The sequence below is a fragment of the Syngnathus acus genome, chromosome 13 (genome assembly GCF_901709675.1).
Source record: "Syngnathus acus chromosome 13, fSynAcu1.2, whole genome shotgun sequence".
NCBI classification, from domain to species: domain Eukaryota; kingdom Metazoa; phylum Chordata; class Actinopteri; order Syngnathiformes; family Syngnathidae; genus Syngnathus; species Syngnathus acus.
In genome coordinates, this window is record NC_051098.1 from 9206704 (window position 1) to 9215706 (window position 9003).

Here is a 9003-nt window from a genome sequence, read left to right on the forward strand (position 1 = left end):
GATGACGATGGACAGTTGCCATTATCAAAGAGCTCAGGTCGATGCCCCCCCCCCCCATTTGCAAGCAATAATTTTAAATATAAGTGCAGTATGGTGGCAGTGAACTCAACTTCAACTCACTTCAACACACTTCACAGCCAGCAGGCAACTTTTTGTCCCCCCCCAAATCATATGCAGGTTTTTGCCAGCCTAATACCTCCGTAAATAGTGTTCAACTGCGTTTTTAAATTGTAATATGAACAGTCAGCAGTTTTTTGTTGTGGATTTGGAATGTCATACAAGACAAACTTAGCCAATGAATAAACAAAACAAACATCCTTAACTGCTGTGCACCGATTTCCTAAAAGAATTGTGTGTGTGTGTGTGTGTGTGTGTGTCAGTAAATAATTAGATAGGTAAACTTTCCTTTGAATGAGAAGGCATGTCCAAACACTTGGCTATAAATATGACTGTGTTGCAACTCAAACCTGTCTGCAGTGGGACACGGAGAGCACATGAGAGTGAAGGCAAGAGGGAAGTTTCTGTCAGTCGATGAAAGAGACGGAAAACAAGAAGAGGAGAGGTAACTGGGGACTCATTTGGAGCTGTGTCTCTTCATAAATCTGTCAGAACAAGACAGAAAGAGCGCACGAAAGACAGAGTGATGGGAGGAGGGAGACGTTTAGGACAGGGACAGGGAGTAGGGTTCGTCTCCTGAGGTCTTCACCTGCTGGTTTCAAGTTCAGATCCAAATGATTGCTCACTCCTTCGCTCTTCTTTGTGACTCACACTGGTGTGGTAAAACATCCCATTGTCAATTTATTTACAATTTTGTGATATAATCTAAGTCTCCTTTTCCACTCCAAACCCCTTTCTTGGCTTGCCTTCTTTTCAGGTGGTTTGTTCTCCACTTCAAAACAACGTGGAGAGAAGGAACGCTGCATTGAGCCAAATCGAGGCAGGCTTATAAACACCAACGTAGGAGGAAAAAAAAGTCTCTCTTGTATTAACTTTTTAACATATGACTGTTGGCTATGATATGATTTTCTTCCAGAGGAGACAGAGGACATCAAAAAGGCCTGTATCGAAGTGGAGACTGTGTGTGGAGTATAATACCGTCCAGATGTGAGGCATAGCAACTAACATTTGCATACCCAGTACATTTACAGTAGTCTTTTTTTTGTCAACTGTGCATTCTCAAAAGTTACAAGGATGCAATGTTGAAACTGCTTGACCGGTGAGCCTCTCACCGGCACACTGAAAAAACAACAACATCTCCTGTATTCCTGCTTCCTGTTTCATTTACTTAAATCTAACATGGACTAATCTATAATCAATATATATTTTTTATCTTTAAAGAAGGAACATTGAATCAAATTGATGGAGTTTTCCCCACGCTACCTTTTATGCAAGAACCACACATGAGACAGTTTGACCATTTTAGGCTTGCAAGCGGAGAAAGCCATCATCACCCTTGTGTAGTACAGAGGCGCTTGAAAGCAGTCTAACTTTCGAGTCTTGCAAGTTAAGTTAAGTTAAGTTAAGTCGTCTTGCAAGGGACTATTTATTGAGAGAAAACAGGGTGGGGGTGAGAGTGAACAAGTTTCGGGGGTCACCTCTGTAAACTGGTTAACTTACTTAGAATTAAGTATTAATTCTAATTATCATAATACACAGTGAACTACACAAAACAAATAAATAAAAATGAAAGAAGAAATAACCGCCATACATTTTGCTATTTGTTTTACTATTTAATTTTGACTATTTAATTTGTTAGTAGAACAAGTAACTCGTTACTTATCTTCCCCAAAGTATTTCAAATTTGATCACATTAGGAACAATGACTTATAAATTAATCCATGTTTCCAATAATGGCACAAATTGAATTACATCTAAGGTTTAATAATTTGCCTTGAATAAAATGGAAAACATCATTTTACTTCTTGTACTTGTTTAATAATTAGTCCCCAAACACGAACATATGATCTTTGGTGCACTTACTGCATTTTTTTCCTTCTATTGTTCTTCCAAACCATGATTAGATTCTTCCTTTAGCATCCCTGCTCTGAACATTTTCCACAGCTTGGTCTCATTTTGCTTGTCCTTTCCTTTCTTGGAGCCACATGTATTGCATTATATGCATAATCTTACTTATGATATTACGTAAGTTTTATATGCCAAATCTGTTAAACATCAAATATAAACACAGGATGCTATACACTATGCTTACTTTATTTCTGATTGGCTTATTTGACTTCTAGTTTATTGATGACTCCCAGTTGGAGATTAAGATTGTTGGTGTATACGCATGTCTTGTTATGGCACTTCACATTGGCAGTCCATATAACTCAGGTTAATGCTGTTTTATTTTGCAGCACTTGAATGCAACCTCAGGGAGCAAATGATTGGGAGAGCTCTTATTAGTTTTCATTAGGCTAATGTGACGTGTGCTGAGATTTATAACAAAGGAGGAGGGTCTGCACACATTATGACACACTTTATTGCAGCCACATCATTGTGTGCGTGTGCAGTCCACTTGGAAGCTGACATAAATGCAAGTCATAAATATAATTATAGATGAAGATGTTTGTGGTCTACACATGGGAAGAGGGATTCAAAGTACTGCCTGGGGGATTGTGGGTATGACTTTTCGGAAGGTGTGTGCTGACTTCAAACAAATGAGGGGGAGGAAATGAGGTGTAATAATGGGTAAGGTCATGTATATGTCAGGTTCCTGGGCAAAGAGGTTGTAGTTGCTATTTGACTTCTGTTGCCATCATGGATTCAACACTGTTAAAACAAAGGTTCTTGGCACCCAAGGCTGCAGTTCAACGATCAACCTTTGAACTCGTAGCTTTATGTCTTGGTGACGAGAGGGGCGGAGCTGTTAACTGACTCCCACCAGGTAGTGTGTTGCTCCCGTGGTAGGAGGAGCTGTCGGTCCAACGTGGTAAACCAAAATACATCATGAGGGCCTGCGTTTCACCTCAGACAGAACTTTGACACACATCCTTTGGGGGGATGTGGACATTGAGTCAGAGTTGGTCATGTTCCTTTCCTCCATTTTTGAGGATGCTGACTGGAGCTGTTGCTGCAAGATGGTTGGTGCCTGTTGTGGTGGTAGCTGCTGAACCTGTTGGAGCAAGCCAGTGGTGAGGAATGCCATCAAGCTGAAGAGTGTCCTACCGGGCCTTTCTGGCATATGGAATTTCAGAGGCAGATGCTGAGTACCAGCAGGACAAGTGGAATGTAGCTTTGATGTTTGCTAAAGCATGGGAGGGGTTCGGTGCGGCCATGGTGATAGACGTCTGGATGTTTAAGAGGAAATTGTGATCCACCATCTGGTGGCTCAAGGCGGGAAAGCGGTGCACCATCAATGAATAAAAGGGACAGTACCTTTTGATTGGTAGAATTGTAGTCCCTCTTCTTAAGAGCAGAGACCAGATGGTGTCTTCTAACAACAGGGGGATTGACACTTCTCAGCCTTCAATTTTCAAAACCGTTGGAGATGAGCTTGAGCTGTTTCCTGACTCTGGGCATGAGGCGGGGCACACCTTAGATTGGTTGCCTCAGGTGCATGTTTTTTGGAATGCGGAAGGAAACCCAGAAAAAAAAAGCCTGACTGGATATTGAAAACCGGCTACCATCCCAATGTACTGACAAAAATGTTCCATTACTGCAAAAAGGACAAAAAAGTGTAGTTCCTTCTAATTCAGTCAATATATTGTGAACTCTCAAGAATGTTGAAAAAATGCTTTCATCAACCATTTTTTCACTTGATTACAGTTGATTACTTCTTATACAAAAGTCTAATGAGTCCAGGCTTGAGACTGACTTGGGTTAATGAGCATTACAAATCGTTCACGATGCTGTCTTACGAGAATGATGGGTAAATTACAAAACCGCAATCCACCCACTATGAAGCAACTGAATAAAAGAGGCTTATGCATCTTACTTCAGACTCATCTCCATCTGCTCTCCAGGCATCAAGGCCCCTGATGTTTAAGTCCATCATTTCTGTTCTTTCTACTCCTTACAGTAAACACCTGCACATGCTTTCAATGGGAAAAAAAAAAGACATGATGAATAGCTTCGGTCAAAGGCTGCTGTCAGCAATGAAGAGATCCCTTTCACATGCGCAAACCGTGAAGAAAAAGAAGGCGGGAAACTCAGCGGCATGTGTCTAAGAGGCATGCATGGCCTCGATTTGCATACACACTATCATCTGTCATTCTAGCACAATGAAGTAATATGTTTCGTCCTAAATTGCCTTCTTTGTTGAGAGAGAATCAGTTATTGTTTTGCTTTTAAGCACCAGTGTCTGCTAAATGTTATTCGGACGATAAGGATGAAAGTGATGGAATGTCAAGCTGGAAAATAGTAGCTTTAACACACACCTCCACAATGTCACTGCCCACCCAGCTTTACAAATTACCGTTTTGTAAACTGGATACTCAATTTCTCCCAGATTGGAAAAGATAAAGCGCTCATTCCACAACAAGGAAAGGAAACAGGTTGAGATAAGATAGAATGTAAAATGTTTGTAACCAATTCCTTCGGTTTAATGATACAGTAACTAAATCAAACTTCAGTTGGAAAATTTAGATTTGATTATCCTGTTTTGTCTAAGCCTGAAGTAGTGCATTCAAAGTCATGAGATGTATTGCCGCCGGTAATTAATTCTAAAATTTCAGTTATTTTGTAGCAGGAGCAGAACTTAAGATGATAACAAAAACACTCATTCGATTGCAGAGTACTGGCAAGACAAAACCATGTGTACTATAGTGGAACTGCTATGTAGTGTGGATCAGTTTAATACAAATATTAATGAAGTATAAGGTCCACCCATTTATTTTAACAGAACAAAATGACTAATACTGTCAATAGAAAACCAGCAATGGCAATGGAACTGCAATATCTCAAGAAAACCCATGACAAGCACGCCCAAAATCACATATTCAAATCCAGGACTTTCTGTGAGGCAGACGTGCTAACCACTATGAAAAGCATATTTGACGCAACGTGATACAAAAGTCTTCCTTATGGCAAGTCACTGCTGAATGGAATATCCCTCAAATAAACTGCTCAGACGAAATAACTGCCAGACACGTTGCTCTTAGCTGGACACACAGATGGGAACATTTTTGCAGTGAACAAAGGCCAATGCATGTCAAGTAGATGAGGTATTTTGGCTGAATCACATTGCAAGACAGTACCATACAATGGAGACCCACAGCTCTTATTTTGGCACTTAGCTCCCAGAGTGGACACTATTTTGATATACACCCGCTCTTAATACACTCACTGGCTTTCAAATATGTAATGGAACCATGGGATGGATCGAATATCAAAGCAAGACGCTTTTACAGACAGAATTGCAAATCAATTCAAATAACCTTCGTCCTGCAAATTCTTCTGTTCTGTAAGCTAATTGTTTACATTGGATACTTTACTAGTAACAGGTTTGATGTTATCTTGGGCTTTAAAAGCTTGAATATATGATGATCTTCAGCAGCCTCTTTTATACCGTGATACGGAAAGAGGTGGCTCGGAAACGCAGCCAAAGGAGAGCAAGGTGGGGGATCAAGACTGGATCCAGAATTAAAAAAAACCTGACCCTTACAGACTACAAACATGGAGGGTGGTTGCCAAAAGGCGGATCACCATGGTGGCCTTGAGTAAGGCATAGAACCTCTGGATTTGTTCTGGTGTACTCATCTGTGCGCATCATGCTGTCTATCTGACATGTGTGAAATATTAGGGACGTTCCACATGTGGCCTAAACAAAGGGGTTTTGACTACTCCTGATAAACGGAATAAACCGTATACCGTATACTGTATTTTCCGCACTATAAGGCGCACCGGATTACAAGGCGCACCTTCAATGAATGGCCCATTTTAAAACTTTGTCCATATATAAGATATATACATTTGGCCCGCGGGCCGGACTTTGGACATGCCTGCTGTAGTGGCTCAATATTGGTCCATATATAAGGCGCACCTGATTATAAGGCGCACTGTCGGCTTTTGAGAAAATTGGAAGTTTTTAGGTGCGCCTTATAGTGCGGAAAATACGGTACATTTTTAACTATTTTTTTTCCGATGATGCTACTTATAATTGATTGGGATATTTCTCAGTATATTGTTACTAACAGGAAACATTGTATCTTGATTGGATTTTGTAATCCAAGACCAATACACCGATGATGCAATATACTTTCTGTGAATTAACACATTTCTTTTAATCAGGCTCTCAGAGAGAACAGATGTTTGAGGGTTCAATCACAAAATGAAACTTTCTTTTTGTTATTTTATTTTTGATGACAGCTTGTTGATCACCCAATCCCAAGAGGCCAAAAGCATGAAATATGTCTCGCTCACATTGTTCACTCTAATCATACTCTGTATGTAATTCATCATAATCTCCCTCAGATGTCCTTCCCTCTAAATCCCCGGCCGCACTGCATGTTGTTTCATTGCGAACCTACAGGGGACATGTCACATACACTGTATGCTGCTCTAAAAGCTTTAGTGGCTCAGCATAATCGGACGTGCCAATCACACTGCATGTTAATATCGTGTTATGCTATGACCCCAACGGTGCTTTCTCGTTATTAATGTCTTGTCATTGGCACGTCACTGCTTACCACCCATCTGCTGATCCCCCTTACACCTCTCCGGGATGTTTCTGGGATACCCTCCCAATGACCTCAGTGGCATCACTGAGCTGCTAAGCCTCACCACCTGATGACTGCACTCGGCAAAATGGCAATCAGGCTACCTGAAGGACATCCAAGTGTCGGTGTTCTGCGTTCCAGTCACCGATAAACAAACACGCACAAATACGCTGCTGCATGTACACAAGGATGTTTGCCTGGATACTCACACACATTGGAGGGAATGACATTAAAATGGTGTTACTTGATAGTGTGTTTTAGCTTTAGAATAGAGGTAAATCATTTTGCCATTTTGAGGCCTATCAAGAGCAGATGCCGGAGAAGACTCTTCATTTAGGTTGAAGTAGTTTGACATTCTCCTCTGTCTCCAAGGTATAGCTGTCATATTTAGTTTCGGCTCCCAGTGGAGAGAAATGGCAGCAGTGCAGAAAGAGAGTCTGGAATCTCAGAAGGCCAAGCTGTCTGTTTGAGATGGGAGGGTGGCTGAGGTTGATAGTGTTACACAGCTCCCATGGGAGACAAGGTGATACGACCAGAGGGATGGAGAGTCATGTGTTGTCATGGAGATATGGACTATAACTTAGAATTTAAGCGAAACACGACGAGAATCAAGGATAAGCTCTGTTGACAAAGTGCAATTTTTGAATTGTCAATTTGGTATTCTTTTTTTTTTTTATTGGGCTTCTCCAGCACTTCAGGGGAAGCAAACTGTTCCCATGCTCTCTGTCTCCCATCCGACCTCCTCCTCCTAAAAGGGTGAGTGTTTGAAAAGAACTGAAGTGGCTTCTCCATGAATGAATGGCATCACTCTTTGCCAACTTTGACATTGTGACATGCAAGATAGTATGAGGAAAGAAAGAGGGACATGTAGTAATGGTGAGGTTGTGGAGAGGAGGAATGGTGCTTGACAGAGTGGAAAGTGTTTAGGAGGGTTTACTTTCGCGCTGCTTTTAAAAAGATTGAATGCATAAAAAAAATGCTGGGGCTGCAAAAAGAGAAAACCTGTGGGATGGGAGAAAACCGCATTGATTGGCAGTACTTCTAATACTGTTGTAATGCTTCAAATAATTTTGAATACTTTACTTCATAGTAACCACCATAATAAAAACAAATAAAAACATTTTCTCATCGATAACAATGGTTGTAGTTTGTGCTAAGGAATAATATGATAAGACAGGTCGTAGGGTTAAAAGAATAGCTGAGACATTATTAATTATATTTGGATGCATCACAGTTGCTTTATTTATGATATTCTTCCATTTTTTTCTCACTCACTTTTTCCTTGCTTTGATTTACTGTGTTAATTGGGTCGGTTCCCACTAATTGGGGTCAATGCATAATTGAATTGGGTTGATATGGGCTAATTTATATGTCTATTTCAGTTGACAGGACAGGGAATAGGATTTGTGCTCTACTAATCTTTCTTGGTTTTTGTGCACTGCTAATACAATGTGAACTGGCAGGTTATGATCCTTTCATAATCACTCCAGCACTGTGTTCAAATCTGCTTTGTGAGAGATTTCAAATAGTCTCACGTGACAAAAGAGACGATCTTCCTCATTAATTTAGCTGATTTTCATGTCCCTGAGCCTCATTACGCTTACACTTACCCTTTACCCGTTGTGTTTTTACACACACATAAAACGCACACAATATATCATGATTGTTTGGCGATGCAGAGAAGCCATATGCTCGCTTTGTTGCTTAAGTTTCTCTTATCCTGCATCAGAGTCATAGGAAGCTTTTTGCACCGCTCAGCACAGCATAGCTCAACAATTAAGGATTCGGAAGCAGGTACCAGATACTAAAAGGTACTTTAGTTAGAACCTAACCAGCAGGGGGTTCTAACTGTGCTGATCTAATACCATATGGTTGAAATAAAAGACTGCTAATTGGTAAAGCAGATTGGCATGATATTGGCCTATCTTGCTGTAGTGCTTGCTGTAATACTCCACACTATGTGGTCTGCTTCTTTGCTTTCAGAGTAGACCCTCGTTCAATTCCAACCTTTTTTGTGAGCCTGTCTCTAAGCTGTTTTAAGCTCTAGGTCAACCCGAGATGACCCTTGACGCCGATTGCACTTCAAAATGGATCGATTGATAGTGCAAAATACATTTGACTCAGTTTAACAATATATTTATTGTAGTTATAAACAAGTGGAGATTTTGGAAAACTGGACAAAAATGAGGAAAATAGCCTATAATTGTCATTTTGCCTAAATATAATGACAATATTTAAAACTGCTCAAGCAGTGGGGTACTTCAAAATTCCTCCCTTTGTTGCCATAGTAAAATACAAGTAAGGGCAAGTCACAAAGGCCTTTTTTTTTTTTTTTTTTTGAGAGCCA

The 9003-nt window shown here is 40.4% G+C and overlaps 1 long non-coding RNA gene across 2 annotated transcripts; it reads left to right on the top strand.

Annotated features, from left to right (window-relative positions):
* The first annotated feature begins 483 nt into the window (after positions 1-483).
* Positions 484-4240, top strand: LOC119132944. Of its 2 annotated transcripts, XR_005100016.1 has the most exons (3): positions 484-957; positions 1034-1136; positions 4019-4240. It is a non-coding gene; the product is annotated as an uncharacterized LOC119132944 (long non-coding RNA). The 2 variants fall into 2 exon arrangements; XR_005100015.1 differs by having other exon boundaries at positions 484-1136.
* The last annotated feature ends 4763 nt before the right edge of the window (positions 4241-9003 follow it).